Source organism: Hemicordylus capensis, chromosome 1 (assembly GCF_027244095.1).
Source record: "Hemicordylus capensis ecotype Gifberg chromosome 1, rHemCap1.1.pri, whole genome shotgun sequence".
Lineage (NCBI taxonomy): Eukaryota > Metazoa > Chordata > Lepidosauria > Squamata > Cordylidae > Hemicordylus > Hemicordylus capensis.
In genome coordinates, this window is record NC_069657.1 from 379,546,378 (window position 1) to 379,569,388 (window position 23,011).

The 23,011-nt window shown below is 41.8% G+C and overlaps 1 protein-coding gene across 10 annotated transcripts in view; it reads right to left on the bottom strand.

Annotated features, from left to right (window-relative positions):
• Positions 1 to 23,011, bottom strand: part of SIPA1L2 (signal induced proliferation associated 1 like 2) — a 169,941-nt gene that overhangs the window by 131,212 nt on the left and 15,718 nt on the right. For 8 of the 10 annotated variants that reach the window (XM_053298828.1, XM_053298854.1, XM_053298784.1 and 5 more), the window contains exon 2: positions 3,300 to 3,349. The exons of 1 other annotated variant lie outside the window; for it this stretch is intronic. The gene's annotated coding sequence lies outside the window, so the exon portion shown is untranslated. Of the gene's footprint in view, positions 1 to 357; positions 488 to 3,299; positions 3,350 to 23,011 lie in introns of those variants that run through there. One more of the 10 variants, XM_053298793.1, reaches the window with a different exon arrangement.

Consider the following 23,011-nt stretch of genomic DNA (forward strand, 5'->3'; position numbering starts at 1 on the left):
CACACAAGAAAAATAAAATAAAAGCACCACACATGCTTCACAGTTCTCACTCAGACCTTCTGGGTTGCAAAACAACTTGAACATAAGTGCATTTATAAATGAATGAATGAATGAATGAAATAAATATAATACTGTTTCTTCCAGAAGTTTTTGTAATTTTTTGCCATGAAACAAGCCACTTATAGGACTTTTTAGATAGTTTTTTTAAGTCAGCAAATTTTCCAAGCTGTTTAAAAATAAATATTCAGAGACTTCTCAGTCCCTCCCCCCCATATCAAAGCCCTATGACAAGCAGATGCCTATATATCCGGGTGGGGGGGTGGGGAAGGTAACCACAAAAAGGAGTTCACACTCTACCTGGCAGCAGGGGGTCTTCTGCTGCAGAGAACAGTGAAGGCCTCTCTGGCTGCCTCCTCCTTCCTGGCTGGCTTGGGCCCTACTTGAGTTCAGGCTTCACTGCGGCCTACACGGAGGCCTCCGTGGAAGCCCCGCCCACCCGCCGATCAGCTGAGAGGCGGGAGAAAAGGAGCTCTTTGCAGCTTGTCTGCTGCCTCGATTGCCGGCCAGGAGAACAAGCTGGAGAGACGGCGAACAGGGCAAGTGGCTGAGGAGCCTTGGGGCTGGGCAGGGGGCAATGGGGAGTCACGTGAGGTGCCTCTGGGGGGCCCCTCCAGGCAGTGGGGCCCCCAGACAACTGTCTCCCCTTGCCCGATCGTTGTTACACGCCTGGAGCAGCAGAAATAGACCACCTCTCACTGCTCCAAATCTAGCTACCAGATAGTGAAACAAGCCTCATCAATATTCACTCTCCCATTGTTTCTTCCTTGATGGGTGAAGGGGCGGGGGGAGAGGGAGAGGGAGAGAGAGAGATAACATGAACACAAATAGGTATTGAGAGGGTTGCTGATCTCCACCACAATTCTTCAAATTAGGGAGGAGTGGGCCATCCCCCCCGCCACCAGAAGGTATGACTGTCACATAAACACAATGTTTCAAACACTGCTGAGTACTGAGGATACAATAAGCAAAGATACTTTCCACTTTATAGTTTTTGCTCATAGAACTGGTTCAAGAAATCATTCACAGAATAAAATCCTAATATAAAAACATAACAAGTTGGTTGTGGTTTGTTTGGTCATGAACACAACCTGAAGCCTTCCGAGCCTAGGCACTCTCTTCATTTTATCTTCTCAGCAAGGAACTCCATTGCCAACAAACAGATTTGTTCAAACAACATTTCCACGTGTTGTCCAAACCCTGCTGTTTAACTGTGGTTTCTAGGAATGCACAAAATGCTCTTGGGAAATTTCACTTGCCTTTTAGAAATTCATTTGACCTCTCCAGAACAGTCTCAGATTTTTCTTCTTCGGATGAACCCTGACATTTGCTTCAAGTTTTACTTTTTCAAAATGTTGGTGCCAATCCTATAACAAACTAGGATGTGAAACCACTGTTAAATCTCATTTTCACATCCTGGTTTGTAAAGCACAGCTCCTGGATCCAGAATTTGAGCTGCTTAAGCAAACCTGGATTCTCACATGCTGAGGAAACAAGGACTGGAAAGAGGAGGGAGCATATGAGCTTAGAAGACTCCAGACTACACACATGACTGAACAAAACACAGTTTATTTGTTCACTTGAATTGACCTGTTAAGTAAAATGTAAGTATGCCAAGGCATTCCTGAATTAATGACAACCAAATCTGGCCCATGAATTGTACAGGTATGAATTCTTCCCATTACACAATTTTAATTATCAGAATTAGATGCAAGATTGCTCCCATTAACTAAAATAAATTTTGCACGCTTAATCACATGTGCAGAATATACAGAGGTTTATACAACCCCAGTTCTCAAGCAGATTAAGTCATCTGTTAAAAGAATTCTGAAGCCATCTTGATACATATAAGCCACATACAGCATTGCAAAAGCAAACATTTAACCAAATCTCAATAGCATCTTTGACCAAATTGCAGTTTTGTAGTCTTTATGCTTTCAAGTGTGATTATATTATATATCATAGTGACCACAAATATGCTTTTCCCAACTTAAGCACTGGTTGCTCTGACTGCTGTTAATGAAAGCTCATGTCACAAGACACCAGTCTCTGAGATGCCACAGCACTTATGTACCACTTTAAAATGTTACCAAGGGCAGTATGGCAGCTCCCGCATCCATATTACACAATGTGGTAACAAAGTTTCCACCCACATGTTTCAGACACACTCAGGGGCGTATCTAGGGTGGGGCAGGCAGGGCACATGCCCCGGGCGCCACTTGAAGGGGGGTGCCATTTCTTAAAATTAAAAAAAAAATTAAAAAATGGCCACCAAAACCAAAATGGCCACCATGTATGCTCAAATGGCCTCTGCGAGGCCCTAGGCCATGCCAGGCCTCACAGAGGCCATTTGAGCATGCATTGCAACCTCCAAAATGGCCACCACGTCGATCTTTTCAGGCCCGAATAGGCCCAAAAATCAGCCCGGGGCGGGCTGTGGCGGTGAATTAAGAGGCTAGCAGGGGGAGGGGGAATGGTGAGTTTGTCTTTGAATCAGTGTGAAATCCTGTGTGAACCAGTGTGAAATCCTGATCCTTTGAATCAGTGTGAAATCCTGATTAGTATTAAGGCCCACTGGGAGTTTCAGAAAGAAAGTTAAAATGAGAGAAAGAGAGCAAGAAATACTAGACTATATTCCAAGCAGTGACACAGTTTACTCTGCATATCCTTTAATTATTTTCAGAGTATCTGGGAAAAGTCAAATTATTCATTTATTTTTAAAACTTATGTAATAGTGATGCTACAATTCATAGTAGAGAATTAGACAGGCACTTCTGTTTAGTTTTCCAAGTACACCTCCACATAGTATATGGGTATTTCATGAGCACCAGCATACTGAAATTTGTCATTTTCCAGCATATTTTGGTCTGGCTACGTCCACTGCTAAATAATTTTTGAAATATTAAAAGATTAACGAGCTTGACTTGTATTTATGAGCTGATATTATGGTAAAATTATCTGAAAGATGGGTGTCAGATGTTTGGACAGGGGGCGCAATTTCAGTGCTTGCCCTAGGTGCTGTTTTCCCTAGATACGCCTCTGGACACACTGCATGTTTATATAATGCATCAGCAACCCCGTTACCCCTTGCAAGATTCATTGTTGACATATACATACACATGCAGTATGCCTGTCAGGTGGGCAGAATAGTGTGTACCCATCACTGCAACATTGCCTTAAATATGTAGTGTAGTAGTGAGTTACTGCCCATCCAACGAAAACAAGCTATAATGCATGCTTACCACAAAATGTTGCTTCTTCACCTCATTAACTGATGCTTTCAACAACAAACCTGAAAAACATCAAGAAACTCTTGTTCATTAAAACTATTAGATACGATACCATGCTTATCACATGCCATTGTTCTTAATCATTACTTGAACAATTATTTGTATTATGATACAATACCATTTTCACCAAGGCATACATTAGAAGATTTTCTTTTTTTCTCATCTACATGATGGTTTAATTCCCAAGAGCTCAGAGAAGGTAATTGAAGTTGAAATAAACCTATTTTGCTATTGCTTTGTGAAATACTATAAATAAAATTTGTGACTATAAATTAAGTATATTTAATGCTACAATTTATTTTAATACTACTCTGGTTAACTCATGAAACATGGCTGATTTGCTCCAATATCTAAATATTTCCTTCTAAAGCATAATCAATTTAGATTAGATTTCCAACTTACTAGCTGGAAAGGTATTCAGAATTCCTAAATAATATGTAATCAATCTTGTGTTCTTATCCTGTTTCTGCATGAGGTAAAGTGAATGCCATGAAGTGCCCATCTTCTCTCCATTATACCTAATTAGAGAAAGGTTCCCCATTTTAACATGTTGAACTTTAAAGTCACAGAAAGAACATCTGCTTCTGTACACCTTTCACTGGAGAGCTTGCAGGCAACTACCAACAGATGTGATAGTACAACATGGAAAATTTAGACTTTATTTTCAGCAATCTCTATCTCTGCTATGAACAACATTTTAGGCATAATTTTTTTTTGGGGGGGGGAGTCACAGGCCTCCATACCTCACAGAGAAGAACCAGAAGACACAGGAGTTAAACACCCTTCTTGCTCCACAACAATTGTCATCTGCAAGTATCCACCCTCACATCATCATTAGCTTGGCAAAGGTGTGCTTCGGATCACAGCTTTGCAGAGGTAACATCTAGTTAGTATGTAAACCTGATTTCATGCAAGAAAGGCTGCACAGAAGCCTGGTCCTTGTGCGTGCACTTCCCTTAATCATAATCTCAGGGAAATGTTGTATGTAGAGGTATACTGGAGCAGCCCTATCATTATGTTTCTTCAAATATATATATTTTTTTAAAGTCAGAGGGCCAATTCTTTTGATTGAGTGAGAGGGCTTGAGGGCAGCTGGCAGGGAAGGCAGCAGAAGCTTGCCTTCCCTGCAGACAAGCAATGCGGAATTGCTGGATGTACGAATCACACACACAGATGGTCTGTGGCTGCCATGGTCAGTACGGAGGTTGGGACATATCATCTTGGCTCCCAGAAATCCCACAATGCACCATGTGAGCATCCATCCTTGTTTCAGTGCAGGCTGAAAGAAGCCAGCGCTGACAATCAATTCAACAGGGTTAAACAAGCACTCACTCCCTTGACCTTGTTTAAGAGCCCAGATTCTTAGCCAGGTTTGCTGCCAAGGCTGCTTGGTTCCAGGCAGTTCCCACAGGCAGCCAAGCCCAGGCTTAGTTGCCCTAGCCCAGTCTGCTCATGAGAACAGCCTCAGATACTTAGTTTATTTAACTTTTTAAAGATGCTGATACACTACAATGGGGGAAAGTTCGAAGATTCACAAGCTTTGACTGCACAACCCATTCATGCAAAGTGTTTCTAAGAAAAGAGTTCTTATGACCCAAAACAGATGCAGCAGATTGTAGCTAATTTCCCCAAGATAGCCTAAAATCAGTTTAGCATGCACCAGATAAATACAGTGAAACACAATGAGCTGATCTCTGTAAAATAACCTTTCCTTCCTTTAATACAGCAAGCATCCTGTAAACAAACAATTTCCCATTCTGCTAACAGTTTGCTTTTGCTTACAGGCAGGAAACACAGCCACACTGACATGTGGCAATGAGAGCAGAAAAGTTATTTCATTTCCTATCAGGCTGGTATTGTACATGAAGGAGGTATTCATCAAGTCTTATTTCAGACAGAGCATATGGATTATCTGAGATGTGTATTAGGAAGCAGAATGCTACAGTGTAAAACAAACACAAAATATGGGTACATAATGTTTATTTACCCCACCATTAAAAAACTTAGGTTATTTAATTTTCAGGAAGGAAAGAGCACAATACTCCAAAAAACCTGAAATATTTTAAATATATAAGATGTCAACCTTCATCTGCACAGAGGAATTTGGAAAAGACTTGTTCAATTACAAAGGAATTATCAAATTGTTAGAGCTATAAAATAAGTAGAATTTAAAGCAAATTAGTTTGTTTTTTAATTCCGCAGTTAGGTCGGGTGTACCCAAATGCCTGATGAATTAACATGAAATCTACAAAAAGAGCTATTAGTTTAATAACTAGTTCTGGTTATTCACAAGGAAAGTTCTCAGTATGAAACACTACTACAATTCAGGTTTGTAAAGGAAGTGGTTAATCCCTGGGGTAGTATTTGCCCCCAAACCATTTCTAGAGAGATTGGTCTGCTACAAATCTAGAAAAGATCTTATGTGTACAAGCCTCTGTGCTGCTTTCTCACAAGACATGAAAGGAAAAAGGTTTGATCTAAGCATCTGTAGACAAAAAGAGTGACTTTAGGATTACAACAGCATTTTGAATCATCCATAACACAGTATCTGTAATATTAAAAACTGCAGTTTTAAACAATAATCCAAGGGGGTGGTGAATTAAACACCACAGGGCACTTAACCTCATTAAGATTGATCCTGCCCTGGAACATGCAGAATTCTGAACACAATTTGGTTTTTTTGTTTGCGTTTTTTCTTTCTCAAATGAGGTATGATCCACCCCAGTTTCTCCCAAGGGTTGAACAATACAAGTTCTTGGCCCCAAGTATTTTGCATTTATTTCCTGCCTCTCTGTCACATACTATAAACACCCAGCAACTTACAATCAACATAGTTTAATCATACAACACAGTGCGAATACACTAAAACAAGTACAAGAACACAGTAAAACAGTCAGCAGATAAACAATTTGCAGAAGACCTCAGAAATCAGGCAAGTCACACTCACTGGAATAAAACAGTATTTACCCAAGAACTAAACACCATCAGGAAGGTGGCCAACCAGGTCTCCCGTCCCAAGCCAAAGTGTTCTAGATTCTGGTTACCACTATGGAGAAAATTTTCCACGTACTCACCAACTTGAACCTCTGATAGCAGTGGGGAAAAGAAGGTGCCCCAGATGATTTAAATGGGTGAAGACTGTGTTGGAGGAGATCATTCTTTAAAGTATCTTGGTTCTAAACCAGTCAGGGCTTTAAAGGTAATGATCAACACTTTAAAGGCCAGGAACCAGAGAAACCAATATAACAGTGGAGTCACATGAACTTTAAAAAACAAAGACAAAAACCCTGACACCAGTCAAAACCCTAGTTGCAGAATTTTGTACCAGCTGAAATTTCCCAACACTCTTCAAAAACACAACCCCATATAGAGAAAGTTTCAGTAACCTCAATGTGCAATCTTGTCAGGTCCTCCTTCCCCAAAGATGGGCACAGTTGGCCCTCAAGCCTAAGCTGACCACAGCTGCCACCTGGTTCTCAGGAAAGCTTCTTCAAGGAAGGTTCAACCTCATCCAAAATTATCTATAACCTGTTTCCCAATCAGTAGTCCTACTGACAAACACTTCTGCCTTGGGTGATAAAGCCTCTACATGCACCCCCATCTCCAGTCAATCACTGATCTTAGATAGCACTCTAAGACCCTCCATAGCCTCCTTGGAATCTGTTGAAAAGAAGAGACAAAGCTCAACATCAGCAGCATTTTGATGACCCTGTGGAACAAAACTCTGGACAAGCACCCCCCACAATTTCATGTGCATGTTAATCAGGATAGGGGGCAAGATGGAGCCCTTTGAGGCAAAGGCCACTGGATCATATAGTATCTCCTCAGCAAGCTTTCTGAAATTTGCCCTCTAGGAATGATCAGAACCACAGCAAATGGAGTCCCAACACATCTCAATTTCCCCCAGACCAGCTCACTTCTGGTATCAGTATCTGAAACAACAGAGTACAGGGCAGTAAAACAGAGGAGGAAATAGTTACCCTCCTCTGTACACTTATTTCAGGGTAAAATCCCGGCACATCAGCACCATAACTAAAAGTCATTTCTAAAAACAGTTTTGGAGGCAACTCTACAAATGAATGCTGGTCTACCAATTGGGATTGATGGGTAGACCAGCCCTCCTCTCTGGCCTTGGGTGTGTCAGCCCCCCTCATAGGACAGGTTTAGACCTGTCCTCAGAGGCAGATTAATGCACCGTCCTGAGAGGAGATCTGGTCTACCCACCAATCCCAATTGGTAGACCAGCTGTCCCCCCAAAATATGGATTTTTTTTTCATACGTTTTATTTGTAGCCGTCTAATCAGCCAAGATTGTTTCCTAAAGCAGCCTACCATTAAAACCCACAAAAAGGTATAACGTGAAGAATATGGGCATGGGTGACCCAAGACCTCTGGTAGCTTGAGGCAAGGGCCAAATGTCACCTTGTTGTGGACTATCTCTTGTTAGATGACCTCACATGCCTGTATTTAGATTAGCTTTAAGCTACACCAAAACTGTAGTGGCTGTGAGGTTTCATATAAGAGTGTTGTAGAGAGACAGTAATTAATATAAGAACTTGAGAGACAAAGCTTCTATAAAAATACTAGTTTACTTATGCACAGTGTCATTGTTAGGGGGCCCCAGGAGCATGGGCCCCCAATGGGCTCCTCACCTGCTGCGCTTTGCCTTGCCACTGTTGGTGCCACTGCAAGGATGCTGCTGCCACTGCAAGGAATGGTGGAAGTGGAGTTAAACAGTGCCAGCCTGTGGAAAGCAAACAGGGAACTTCCCAACTGGCTTTTTACATGCTGGGGCAGTGGTGCACTGTTTATTTCTGTTGCTGCCATTAAGGTGGTGGCAAGTGGTGGCGTGTGGCAGAAACTGAAAAATGACCGTTTCAAGGAGAAATGTACTTAATTCAAAATCATTTCAGTTATCCTCACAACTGTCCCAAAAAGTCAAAGGTGCTAGAAGCAACCACAATCTGCTTTTGAATTTAACTCCTTTTTAAAATCCTGAAATCATAACTTAGAGAAACCCATCAGAATTCCAGTCCTCTCTTCATAGGAAACTAGTGGTCACATACAACTTTTGCTACATTTTATTTGGTCTATTGTTACTCTAACTTAAATATATAATTAATCTCTTTAATGTAGGCTTGACTTCCTTCATTAATCCTTATGTGTAAAGCATTAACTTTATCCTAAAACATTTGATTCACAAAAACAAAAAATGTACTAAATAAATAACATCTCTTGAAAAACTTTGAGTTTCAAAAGCAAAGACTGTAGACTACTACCAAGAGCCCTATGCAATCCTACAAATGTTCTGATTATCCCAGCAGCAGAGATAATTAGCAAGGTTTTGCCTTAAGATGTGTGTTGGTGCTGGGATGGTGATGGTGAGGGGTAGGGATATGCAAGAACAGGTTCTGTGCTCCTTTCCTGGAGCGCCAAACCTGTTTGAATGCTGGCGTTTGAGCTAGTTTGATGGGTTGGAGTGTGTGCCTTTAAAGAACAGGTAAGGCACTCCTTACCTGTCTGCTCCCTCCCCGTCGTCCCTCCCCCCCATCAGTGATCAAGTTTGAAAGAGACGCACGGGGCTGCAGCATTCATTCCTGCAGTCCTGATTGGTGCCGGCCATTTGCATGGTATTCTGACCCCGCAAATGGCTGACATACGTACACCCCAGCCATGTGTGTGTGCTGACGCTGATCAGGGCTACAGGAAGGAATGCTGAAGGAATGCTGCAGCATCGCATGTCTCTCAAACTTGAGCACTGGTGTGGGGGAAACAGCAGGGAGGGGGGAAAAGATAAGGATCACCTAACCTGTGTTTTTTTTCAAAGGCACACCACCCCAGGGAGTGCATGAACTGTTAATGCACATCCCTAGTGGAGGGTTTCTGTGGGAAGCAGTACTCCTAAGGGATGCAGGTTCCAGATAATACATTTCAGGTTAAAAGCAGCATCTTGAATTAGTAGAAGCCCGTGTAGCTGCCAAAGAATAGGTAAAGTGTATTCTATTTATTTATTTATTTATTTTATATCCTCTTCCTCCAAGGAGCCCAGAGTGTATACATTGTTATGTTTGTCCTCACAATAATTCTGTGATGTAGGTTAGGCAGAGAGAGATGTGACTGGCCCAGAGTCATCCAATGAGTTTCATGGCTGAATGAGGATTTGAACTCGGGTCTCCCTAGTCCTAGTCCAACACTCTAACCACTGTACCACACTGGCTCACTTTTTTCTAATCTTTTTGCCTCCACAAGTGGGAAGTTGCAATATTCTGCACCAGTCTCCAAATAATCTTCAACAACTCCCCTAGGAAATTAGTGAGAAAATGATTGTTGGGATTCTGCCCAGCCTTTATTTAGGCTGGAATTAGGAAGTGCACTTCATGATCATTCTGTGAGAGGCACAGAAGGGTCTTTCTTGAAATATGTAGTCTAGGTGTGATAGAACATGCTAGTAATTGCTGCATCTTGTAGAAGTGATCTAATACATTAGTTGTGTGTGTTGTGGAGTACTTTGGCAATATTTTCAATGATTTAACATATGAAGCTCCCCTATATTGCATCAGACTACTGATCCATCTTGCTCAGTGTTGACTACACTGATGGGCAGTATAGGGGCTTGAGATAGGGGTCTTTCCCATCCCTCACTGGAGATGCCAGGATTGGAGCTTCAGGCCTTCTGCATGCAAAGCATGTGCTTTACTACTACTACTACTACTACTACACTGCTTTTCAACAAAAGTCCCCAAAGCAGTTTACATAGAAAGATAAACAAATAATAATTTCCCTGTCCCAAAAGGGTTTGCAATCTAAAAAGAAACTCAAGGTACTCACCATTAACAACCACTGGAAGGATGCTATGTTGGGGTTGGATAGGGACAGTTGCTCTCCCCCTGCTTAACATAAGAGATCCACCACTTTAAAAAGTTCCTCTTTTTTTGGCTTGGTTAGAAGGGTTTACCACTAAGCTATAACCTCATTCCCAAACCAGTCCTACTCTGAGTGACCCCAATTTCTAATGTTTCTTTTGAGGCTTCAAGGAATGAAGAACTAGGGTTTTGTGCTTTGAGATATTTTAAGACCAAGCGATTTTTCATAAGGAAATATAGAGACTGTGGCTATTTGGAAGTATTGCCATCAATTGAAGCACTAGGAAGTTCAAGGCAGCTTCAGCAAAAGGATATATTGCCAAACGCATTTATTGAAGAATTGGACATTTATGTTCTAACGAGTAGTTTGTCCACTTGAAAAAGATATACCTTTATTTTATTGTCACATTTATATACTGCCCTATATAAATTCTCAGGGCAGTTTGCAACCCAATCAAACAACATCCAAAACCTAAAAATCATATACAGATTAAAATTACCATAAATAAAACTTGAAAACAACATAAACTAAAAGCCTGATAAAGCAGGTTTATTTTCAAAAGTCATTTAAAAACAACCAGCTACTTCATTAGAGAGTGTTTTCCAGAGCCTTGGGGCAACCCTAGAGAAGGCCTGGTTTGGGGTTGCCACCAAGCGAGCCAGTAGCAACTGCTATTGAACCTCCCCGATGATCTTAATAGGTGGCAGGGCTCATGAAGAAGGCGGCACTGAAGCTATTCCCATGATCACTAGAAACCAGGCTAAGGGAGCCCAGCCAGGTCCCGAGTGATCATCAGAACTAATGGCTGAAACACTCGGGAGGGAGTGGAGACCCCAAGAAGGAACTGCACACTTGCTCTGTGCCTTCCTGGGGCTTCAGGGGCTGGGGCGCTGCATGGCGGCACTCCCCTTCCCCTGACCCCCCCAGAGCTCCCCAGTGAGTTGTGGCCGGGCATGGGAGTGCCCGAACAATGTTGTTGCTCAACAAATGACTGCTCTTGTGAGGAGAGAGTGGGCTAAGCCCGCTCTCCCCGCCAACCCCCTTGAGGGAGTTTGATCAAGGCTCTACACCACAATTGTGTGTAGAGCCTCACTCTCTTAAATATCCTGGCCCAAGCTGTTCAGGGCTTTATAGGTAATAACCTGCACTTTGTATTTTGCCCAGAAACTAATTGGTAGCCAGTGTAGTTCTTTTAAAATAGAAGTAATATAGTCTCTGTGGCTTACCCGTAGACCAACCTGGCTGCTGCAGTATTCTTCTACTTCTACTGCTACTGTACTTGCACACGTAGTTTCAGAACTACGTACAAAGGCAGCCCAATGTAGAGCACATTGCAGTAGTCAATCCTAGATGTTACCAGCATATGCACCTTTGTTTTAAGGTTGTTTGTCTCAAGAAATGGACATAGCTGGCATATCCGCCAACACTGATAAAAAGCACTCCTGGCCACTTTCTCAACCTGAGATATCAGGGAGAGGTTTGGGTCCAGTAGCATTCCCAAGCTACATATCTGTCCTTTCAGGGGGAGTGAAACCCCATCCAGAACAGGCAAATCTAAACCACTTCCTAAGTTCTGGCCTCCCACAACAAACACCTCAATCTTGTTTGGATTCAGCTTCAGTTTGTTCTCTTATCCACTGCATTACCTATTCCAAACAAGCATTTAGAGAGGTTAAGCCATCTCCTGACAAAGTTGAAATGGAGAAATGCATCCATCAGGCTAACCAAGAGAGTCTCCACCCCATAGCCTTTCTGAAAACCAGTTTGAAATACACACGTGGACAAATTTGTTGGTACCCTTACAACTCACTGAAAAAGTGTTTTATGCCTCCTGAAAAGTGATTAAATGAAAAGCAATTGCCCCATGTATACCTGCATGCCTTTGATATGTCATCGAGTAAAGCAAAGCAAGTATAAAAAGAGATAAAGCATTGCTTATTCTACAAAGCTATTCTAAAGTGGCCTGGACAGATTTGTTAGTACCCCTAGAAAAGATAATAAATAATTGGATTAGAGTGATTTTTCATATTAGCTGTTTTCTTTAGTTAGTATCACACATGTTTCCAATCGTGCAATCAGTCATTCAGCCTATTTAAATGGAGAAAAGTAGTCACTCTGCTGTTTGGTATCATCATGTGTCCTACAATGAACATGGACCAAAGAAAGCAAAGGAGAGAGTTGTCTGAGAAGATCAGAAAGAAAATTATAGACAAGCATGTCAAAGGCAAAGGCTATAAGACCATCTCCAAGCAGTTTGATGTTCCTGTGACAACAGTTGCAAATATTATTAAGAAATTCAAGGTCCATGGGACTGTAGCCAACCTCCCTGGATGTGGCCATAAGAGGAAAATCAACCCCAGAATGGGCTGACGGATAGTGAGAATGGTAGGCAAAAAGCCAAGGACAACTTCCAAAGAGATACAAGCTGAACTCCAAGGTCAAAGTCCATCAGTGTCTGATTGCACCATCCGTCACTTTTTGAGTGACAGTGGGCTCAATGGAAGAAGACCCAGGAGGACTCCACCACTGAAAGAAAAACATAAAAAACCCAGACTGAAATTTGCTAAAATGCATATTGACAAGCCACAATACTTCTGGGAGAATGTCCTTTGGACAGATGAGACAAAACTGGAGTTTTTTGGCAAGTCACATCAGCTCTATGTCCCCAGATGAAAAAATGAAGCTTTCAAAGAAAAGAACACCATACCTACTGAGAAACATGGAGGAGGCTCGGTTATGTTTTGGGGCTGCTTTGCTGCGTCTGGCACGAGGTGCCTTGAATCTGTGCATGGAACAATGAAATCTCAAGACTATCAAGACATTCTGGAGCAAAATGTACTGCCCAATGTCAGAAAGCTCTGTCTCAGTCGCAGGTCATGGATCCTCCAACAGGATAATGACTCCAAACACACAGCTAGAAGCAACCAAGAATGGCTAAGAAGAAAACACTGGACTATTCTGAAGCGGCCTTCTATGAGCCCTGATTTGAATCCTATTAAACATCTATGGAAAGAACTGAAACATGCAGTCTGGAGAAGGCACACTTCAAACCTGACACAGCTGGAGCAGTTTGCTCAGGAAGAGTGGGCCAAACTACCTATTGACAGGTGCAGAAGTCCCATTGAGAGCTATAGGAATTGCTTGTTTGCCTCTAAAGGTTGTGCAACAAAATATTAGGTTAAGGGTCCCATCATTTTTGTCCATGCCATTTTCATTTGTGTTATTATTAGAAATATTCTGTTGCATCAAAACTCTAAAGCAAAGTCTGATTTTTGTTAAATGCGGAACAAACAATGATGGGTGTCAATTACTTTTGTCTGTTTCGAGTTATTTCAGAGACCATTGTGGGTTGTTTTCTTTTTTCATGGAGGGGTACAACACATTTGCCCACGTGTGTATTTACAGGTTGCACAAAGTGCTTCCAGGTAAAGAGAAGAGGGGTGACATTTGTCCCCTCATGAGCGAGCACTCTCTTTACTGAAGTAGGAATGCAGCTACTACACGTGTGCTGTTCTTTGGCTACATGCTTGCAATAGTCAGGATGCCAACCAAAGTTATCATTTTTGGGTCATTCCCCCAATATCTTATCTGATAAAGAGATAATGCAAAATCTTGCAAATAATCTTGCAAAAGAAATAGTTCCGTTGAGGTAGAATTTGCCGTTTAAGTTGCATTAATCCAATCTAGATTCAAGCTGACCAAGAAGGAATATTGTCACAGTCCATTATTCCTACAATGGAAGAAGTTGTTTTATAGCTCTTTACCATCTTTTGTTAAAAATCTAAATATTTAAACTGATCATTCCATCCAACTAAGCCTTGAGAAAATTCTGATTCTTTTGCTTTCTATTCATAGTAATCTGTTTTTCCAAATTGATGTTACCTGAAATAGATAGATTTAATTTAGACATAGGTCCTTTCAACATTAGAGCCTTTCAGTGCTGCCAAATCATTTTTGTTCTATAAACAGCTGGCAGTGGAATTGAAATAAGTCACTATAACATTTTATTCCTCATAACAATCCTACAATACCGATCCTCATGGGCAAGCAGAGTCCCTCTTTGGACTGGACCTCCGGGTGGTAGTCCAGTCCTCCACACCGTGGCAGGGGCAGGGGAGGAAGTCTCCTGCTGGAGGGCCATGGAGGCCGTGCCACTGGCCCACGCTGCACCAGGGCCAGACTGCAGCCAGCCTCTGGCCCACTCACTCAATCTCTTCTTGTGTGTGGAAGGGGCAGCTGACGGGCTTGGTGACTCCAGGGGCTGAAGCCACAGCCTTCAAAGCAGCAGAGGAGGTGCTCAGTCTTCCTGTCATGGCTGTTGCTGCCTGTTGCAGCCACACCACCGCAGCCGCATTCCTTCTACCCCGCCCCCATCCACTGCTACAGCCACTGCAGCCTCAGTGAGCAAGCACTGGGAATTTACTTCACTTAATCTTGCGCACAGCAGAGGCAGCCCCTGTGGAGTGTGAGCGGCACCTCCTCTCTGAGGGGGAAGAAGAATTAGTTCTCACTGAGCTTGAGTAGTAACTCAGTAGTAGCTCCCACTGAGCCCAATCCTCTGCATGCTTGAAGGTAAGTCCCACTGAGCCCAAGGGGGCAGCTAACTCCCAAGTGCCCACAGGAGTGCAGCCACCTAACCTGATTTTGTGCATATTTACTCTGTAGTACAGGTGAAACTCGAAAAATTAGAATATCGTGCAAAAGTTCATTAATTTCAGTAATGCAAATTAAAAGGTGAAACTGATATATGAGATAGACGCATTACATGCAAAGCGAGATAAGTCAAGCCTTAATTTGTTATAATTGTGACGATCATGGCATACAGCTCATGAGAACCCCATATCCACAATCCCAGAAAATTAGAATATTGTGAAAAGGTTCAACAGTCTAGGCTCCAGGTGTCCCACTCCAATCAGCTAATCAATCCATAACACCTGCAAAGGGTTCCTGAGCCTTTAAATGGTCTCTCAGTCTGGTTCATTAGGAATCACAATCATGGGAAAGACTGCTGACTTGACAGTTGTGCAGAAAACCATCATTGACACCCTCCATAAGGAGGGAAAGCCTCAAAAGGTAATTGCAAAAGAAGTTGGATGTTCCCAAAGTGCTGTATCAAAGCACATTAATAGAAAGTTATGTGGAAGGGGAAAGTGTGGAAGAAAAAGGTGAACAAGCAGCAGGGATGACCGCAGCCTGGAGAGGATTGTCAGGAAAAGGCCATTCAAAAGTGTTGGGGACTTTCACAAGGAGTGGACTGAGGCTGGAGTTAGTGCATCAAGAGCCACCACACACAGACTGATCCTGGACATGGGCTTCAAATGTCGTATTCCTCTTGTCAAGCCGCTCCTGAACAACAAACAACGTCAGAAGCGTCTTACCTGGGCTCAAGAAAAAAAGAACTGGTATGTTGCTCAGTGGTCCAAAGTCCTCTTTTCTGATGAGAGCAACTTTTGCATCTCATTTGGAAACCAAGGACCCAGAGTCTGGAGGAAGAATTGAGAGGCGCACAATGCAAGATGCTTGAAGTCCAGTGTGAAGTTTCCACAGTCTGTGTTGATTTGGGGAGCCATGTCATCTGCTGGTGTTGGTCCACTGTGCTTCATTAAGTCCAGGGTCAACGCAGCTGTCTATCAGGAGATTTGGAGCATTTCATGCTTCCTTCCGCAGATGAGCTGTATGGGGATGCTGACTTCATTTTCCAGCAGGACTTGGCACCTGCCCACACTGCCAAAAGTACCAAAACCTGGTTCAATGACCATGGGATTACTGTGCTTGATTGGCCAGCAAACTCGCCTGACCTGAACCCCATAGAGAAGCTATGGGGCATTGCCAAGAGAAGGATGAGAGACATGAGACCAAACAATGCAGAACAGCTGAAGGCTGCTATTGAAGCATCCTGGTCTTCTATAACACCTCAGCAGTGCCACAGGCTGATAGCATCCATGCCACGCCGCATTGAGGCAGTAATTGCTGCAAAAGGGGCCCAAACCAAGTACTGAATACATATGCATGCTTATACTTTTCAGAGGTCCGATATTGTTCTATTTACAATCCTTGTTTTATTGGTTTCATGTAATATTCTAATTTTCTGGGATTGTGGATTTGGGGTTTTCATGAGCTGTACACCATGATCATCACAATTATAACAAATTAAGGCTTGACTTATCTCACTTTGCATGTAATGCGTCTATCTCATATATCAGTTTCACCTTTTAATTTGCATTACTGAAATTAATGAACTTTTGCATGATATTCTAATTTTTCGAGTTTCACCTGTAAGTTTCACTGAGTTCAGTATGCACAACGTAGCACTCAGACTCACCTGCCATGCATGCACACTTCTCCTTTAAGTCTCCTGCTTCCAATCATCCACTCACTTCCCCCACCCCACCCCCTCCAGTTTAGAGGGAGCCTGGGTTGTGGGGCTGGCTCTGATCAATCCACTGCCAGGGATTGCTGGATCCCTGAGGGAGAGAGCAAGCAGGTGGCTGTTTGAGCAGCTCCTGCTCTGCATTCTTGGCCTCGGACTGGTGAGTTACCTAGGAACTGGGAATTTGCCTTTAAGGGGGCTTGCTTACTCCCAAGTAAGCATTATAGGATTGCTACCCTAAATCAATAGTCCTCTGCATGTCTCCTGTTATTTGTGTTTGGAACACGGTGGCGGTGAATGCAGTAGCAGCAGGCAGTAGCATGGGTTACTCTTCATCTCAGCTTCTTCTGACACCTTTTTCCAGAGAGGAGGTGAAACCTAGGCTTCTAGGGAGCTGGATTTGTTGAGGAGGGAGATGGGGAGTGTGAGGGGGTGTGTGGAAGCGCATAACGGGGACTTGTGTTCCTTCTTCGTGCAGCTGAGTGGGAAATCAGTGCCCCCAACCCCAGGCATAGGCAGCAGCCTCTCCTCATTCTCTTCCTACCACCCATTTCTCTGCAGCTCTGCTGACACACATGGGGGTCTGTGCTTGAGATCTCTGGGCACTTTCTTGGAGATTGGGGAGCCTTGCATAGGGGGTTGGGGGGCTTAGGCTTGAGAGGAGGGGAGAGAGAGAGAGAGAGAGAGAGAGAGAGAGAGCGCATGTATGCTCGCTCCCCCCCCCCAGTGGGCATCTGTGTAAAAGGAAAGGGTGGATGGGTGTGTGTGTGTGTGTGTGTGTGTGTGTGTGTGTGTGTGTGTGTGAGAGAGAGAGAGAGAGAGAGAGAGAGAGAGAGAGAGAGAGAGAGAGAGATTTACAGGCACATAACCATATAAAGTAGTGATGTGTGTGTTATTTATACCTTTTCATTTTCCTGAAACCTGGCTCAGATTTTTAGAAAGCTGGGGTTAAAAGGTTATGAATAAAATACATTCATTAATTATCCTGAAAGTTTTGATGGTTCTGAAAAATGCTTGTGAACATTTACTGTTTAATCATGGTTACAGCAAGATCTTGCCCAGCACCAATGCCCTGAAGTCCTTCAAGTAAACATTATAAATACCACTAGTTAAGGAACTAAGCTATAAGAATTAAACAGATGCTCTTTTACGTCTAGAAAGAAGTTAGTAAACATCTTGAGCATGCTGCATAACATTCTAACATGAACGTGGATCCTGAATGTCTGAAGGAAACATATTACCAAATTTGAAAGGGCGGGAAAAACCCTGAGATTGTGAGGATATAGTGAGAAAGTGCAAATTATTCCTGTAGATGTATCTTTCCTTTCAAAGAACAGTTACATTGTTATGCATAGCGGAAGAAAAATCTGTAGAGTGCACAGTTGGAACTGTAAGTGACCTTGATCTAGCTGTTCAAGCATCACCCTGCTTTTGTTGGATACAAAGAAGTGGAACAACTCTCCAACTGCCACAGCTTGCGATGAAAATATACAGTCTGCAGCTGCTCAGCTACCACTACCTTCCAAATCAAATGAATGCTAAAAACTTACTCCCCCCACACCCCATTCTTAATGTTATTTTTAACAACAGCTGTTATAATTAGAGAAGTTCCATTAACTCCTACAGGATTCGGGCTGTTGGTCTGGCATACACTTCGCTTTAGAAGTGCCATTTCAAGAGTCTTACTTTTTTTTAAAAAGCAAATCACTAAATTAAATCAATATATTAACATAATATACTTGAATGGTTCTTTGCAAAGCAAAACACACATATGCACATTACTTTCCTTTTCCAAAAGTTTTTCGCAAGTCCATACTTAAAAAACAGTAATGTCTGGGATATTTATCAAGACCATTTTGGTCAAACTTATAATTTTATTTTGTGTTTTACACTGTATTTTGTTTGTATTTATGTTGTAAGCTGTTTGGGGGCATGTCTGAAAAGTGGTATCAAAATTTTAAAAATTTACTTCTACATCAATAAAACAGTTGATGTAGGGGCTACAATAAAGGCTACAATCCTATATACAAGCTCCACTGAAACTGCAGTTACAGAGGGAAGACATACACTGAGATTTGATCCTGGCTTGTTTTAACAAGCTGCAGTTCCCCAAGTTCAGACATAACAGGGAACAGTGGAAGGTTCAAAAGTGAAAGCGGAAGCTTCTAATCTCCTTTCACTCATATGTGGAGGAGAGGGAAGCAAGGAGTAGACAAATCAGAGGCTTGTGTAGGCTCATTCAGAGGCATCTGAATTATTATTATTATTATTATTGAATTTATATATTGCCTAGTATAAAAGTCTCTAACCGCTGCTGTCAATATCACTGGCATGGGGCAACTGTATACCCTCTTGCCACCCTGGTAAGCATAATACCAGAAGTGGCTGATTCACATGCGCCAGTGCATGACTGCTTCAACCCCAGCACAGTGTCCCTCCAGTGGCTGTTGCTAGTGTCTCCCTACTGTTTCTTTTAGATTGTGATCCCTTTGGAACCATCTTATCTCTTTTTCTTTGTAAACCACTGTGGGGGTACCCAAGCTGAAGGTTTGCGACGGGAGTACCACCACTTGTTTAAAAACAGTTGGGAATCTCTGGTTTAGACTATAGTTCTGTTGCAATGTCAAACAGCCCGTTCATCCAGCTCTGAAATTATAGCTAAAGTACATATTAATAAAAGGCTTCAATATCAGCACCCTAGGGGAAATAGTGTAAGAACTGTTCAGACCTGTTGCACCCTGGCCAAGGAATCAAGTATTCAATAAAATCAAAATATAATCCCAATACACTGAAATTCAGAAGTAATGATTGCAAATCGAAGTTTCTACATTTTAGTGGAATAAAAATATAGTCTACATGCAATTCATTATTTAATGACCATTTTTATTGTCTGTGATTATTTTCATAACCTCATAAAGGATCTTACCTCATTAAAAAAAATGCTCACCTCCTGAACTACAGATGCAATTAGCGAACTTTAGTGTTTTTTTAAATTTAAATATGAGCTTTATGAAGAGGAAACAACATTAAAGTTTCATTGAACAATAGGACTTAAACAAGTTGTGCCCAGAGAAGCAAGTTTTGGGCAGTATAGAAATATTTTAAATAAATAAAAATAAAACAAATGAGTGCTAAAACTTGCATCCAGAATTACTCAACCCTATCTCTAGGACATGCTGTAATATAACCTGTTTTGTATGTTCAGGTGGATGGACAAAAGTTTAGAACAAACAGATGAAGAACCAATAATAATGCTTTCTAAAGTTAGATTCAAATTCATGATTGAGAGCAGACAGAAACACTGTCAATCATATTCCACTTCAAATACTGCAAGATCAGGGTCAGACAAATATTTGTTTTCCTCTGTAACATTATGATTATGTGCTCATAGCAAACAAACAGCTATTTGAAGCAGATCAAGTAATCAAGAAGTTAGGCAAGGCCTATCTAATCATGTTTGAGGTGGCACGCTTATAAAAAACAACTTTAGGCATATCATTACTCATACTCAGAACGTAGAATGAAAACCTAACAAATACAGAATAGAATATAGACAAAATATTCAGTCCTACCTTGTACAATTTTTTAAACTATCTAATTATCCCCATTTTGTTCAAGTTAAATATTTATTTGCAACAATAAGATTTCATCACAGACTTTTCACACACAAAAATATTTGTTTGTTTTATTAAAAGCTGTAATATACCACCAAATCCATAGACTCAGGTCAGTGTACACAGCAAGAACAGCATTTGAGATTAAAAACACAACCCTTAAAGGGCAAACGCCCAGCAGAAAAGAAAAGAAATGTCTTCAATAAAGATTTAAAGGCTGAAAGGGAGGAGGCAGACTGAATTGGGGGGGGGGGTGTTCCAGAGTCGGGGGGGCAGCAACAGAGAAAGCCCTTCCACGGGCCCTAGTACAATGGACCTCTCTAAGACAAGGAACCGAAAGAAGGGCAACCTGAGAAGATCTCATGGGACGGGACTGGATTGGCCAGGAGAGGCAGTCCTGAAGGTAAACAAGCATTAAGCCTTGAAGGGTTTTAAAATGTGAGAACCAGCACTTTGAATTGGACCCAGAAGCAAATAGGTAACCAGTGTAGCGACCACAAGAGGGATGCGACACTATCATATCTTCTAGCATACATAAGCAGGCAGGCCAACTGAAGCCTCCAGTTCATCTTCAAAGACAACCCCAGGTAGAGTGCATTACAGTAATCCAAACAAGAGATGATGAGGGCATGAGTTAACCTTGCCAGGGCCTGCCAGTCGAGATAGTGCCACAACTGGTAGACCAGCCAAAGCTGGGCAAAGAGACCTCTGGCCATGCCCTCTACCTGCAGCTCGAGGTGAAAATATAAGAGATGAATTCTAATTCAAGGGAAATTCTGTTCCGCTTCAAGGAAACAGATTTTTCCAAATGGTCATGTATTTCAGTCTGCCTCCTGGTACATTAATGCAAGACCTAGGATAATTCAACCACTTCAAAAAAAGGTTGAACACATATTTTCCTATGCAATAGTTTAAGATTACCAAATTAATTAGCTCTGTTATCAACACATCTCATTCACCATAAGCACCATAGGCACCAAAATTATTGCCAAAGCTAGTACTGTGAATGGAAGTAGAAAGACTGAACATCATCAGATTCATGGGACTGTTTCTAATAAAATTGTATATCTACAACTCAGAATAATCTGGTAGGTATTCAATTTCCTCTAACAAGACCAGTGGTTCCCAAACTAGGAGCCTCCATATGTTGCTGAACTACAGCTTCCATCATCCCAAGCCACAATAAATTGTAGCTGGGGCTGATGGGAGTTGTAGTTCAGTAACATCTGGAGGCTCCCAGTTTGGGAACCATTGACCTAGACCCATTTCAAACTAGCTTTCGAGTGGGCTATGGGGTGGAGACTGCCTTGGTCAGCCTGACGGATTGTCTCCAATTGGGTATTGACAGAGGAAGTATAACTCTGTTGGTCCTTTGGATCTCTCAGTGGTTTTCAATACTATCAACCACAGTATCCTTCTGGAACACCTGAGAATGCTGGTTTTGGAAGGCATTACTTTAAAGCAGGGTGGATTTGATTTAAATCAAACTGATTTAAATCACGATTTAAATCACTAGCAGGGTGGATAAAAATCAAAAAAATCTGATTTAAATCAAAAATCCGATTTAAATCAAAAATCCGATTTTTTTGATTTAAATCGGATTTTTTTTATTTTTATCCACCCTTTTTATCTAGTGATTTAAATCAGTTTGATTTAAATCAAATCCACCCTGCTTTACAGTGGTTCTGCTCCTGCCTCTCAGACAGATTCCAGATGATGTGGCTTGGAGACTGTAGTTCTTTAAAGTGTGAGCTTATGTATGGTGCTCCCCAGGGCTCCAAACTGTCTCCAATGCTTTTTAACATCTACATGAAACTGTGAGGAGAGATCATCAGGAGATTTGATGTGGGGTGTTATCAGTATACTGATGCTTCTCCATGTCAATATCATCAGAAGAAGGCATAACCTCCCTAAACGCCTGCCTGGAGGCAGTAATGGGTTGAATGTGGGATAATAAACTGAGACTTAATCCAGATAAGATTAATCCAGATAAGACTTATTGTGTGGAGTCCGAACTCCAGAAACAATTTTGATCTACTTGTTCTAGATAGGATCACACTTCCCCAAAAGGAACTGGTACACAGTATGGGAATACTTCTGGATCTACACCTCTCGCTGGTATCTCAGGTTGAATACTGGTACAGAATGCAGCAGCCAGATTGATCTCTGGGTTTACCCAAAGGAACCATAACATACCGATTCTAAAAGAACTGTACTGGCTGCTGATATGTTTCCAAACGAAATACAAAGTACTGGTTATTACATATAAGGCCCTTAATGGCTTAGGTCTTAAGAGAGTGCCTTCTCCATCATGAACACTATCACCTATTATGATCATCTGAAGAGATCTAGTTATGTTTGTTGCCAACTCATTTGGTGGCAACTTGGGACCAGGCCTTCTCTGTGGCTGCCCCAGGGCTTTCGAATGCACTCCCTGCTGAAATAAGAGCATCTCCTTCTCCATTTGCTTTTAGGAGGACCTTGAAAACATACCTGTTTTCCCAAGCTTTTAACTGAAATTTAAATTTTAAATTTTAATGTGTGTTTTTATCTATTATGATTCTTATCCATTTTTATGAATTTTAAATGATTTGTTTCATATTATGTTTTAATCCATACACCACCTAGAAATTTCTATAATAGGCAGTAAAGAAATACAATCAATCAATATATCACTTTTCAACAGAAGTTCCCAAAGCAGTTTACATAAATATAAACAAAAACCGAACAAACAAAATGGCTCCCTGTCTCCAAAGTGCTCACAATCTAAAAAAGAAATAGGAGATATACACTAGCAACAGCCACTGGAGAGATGTG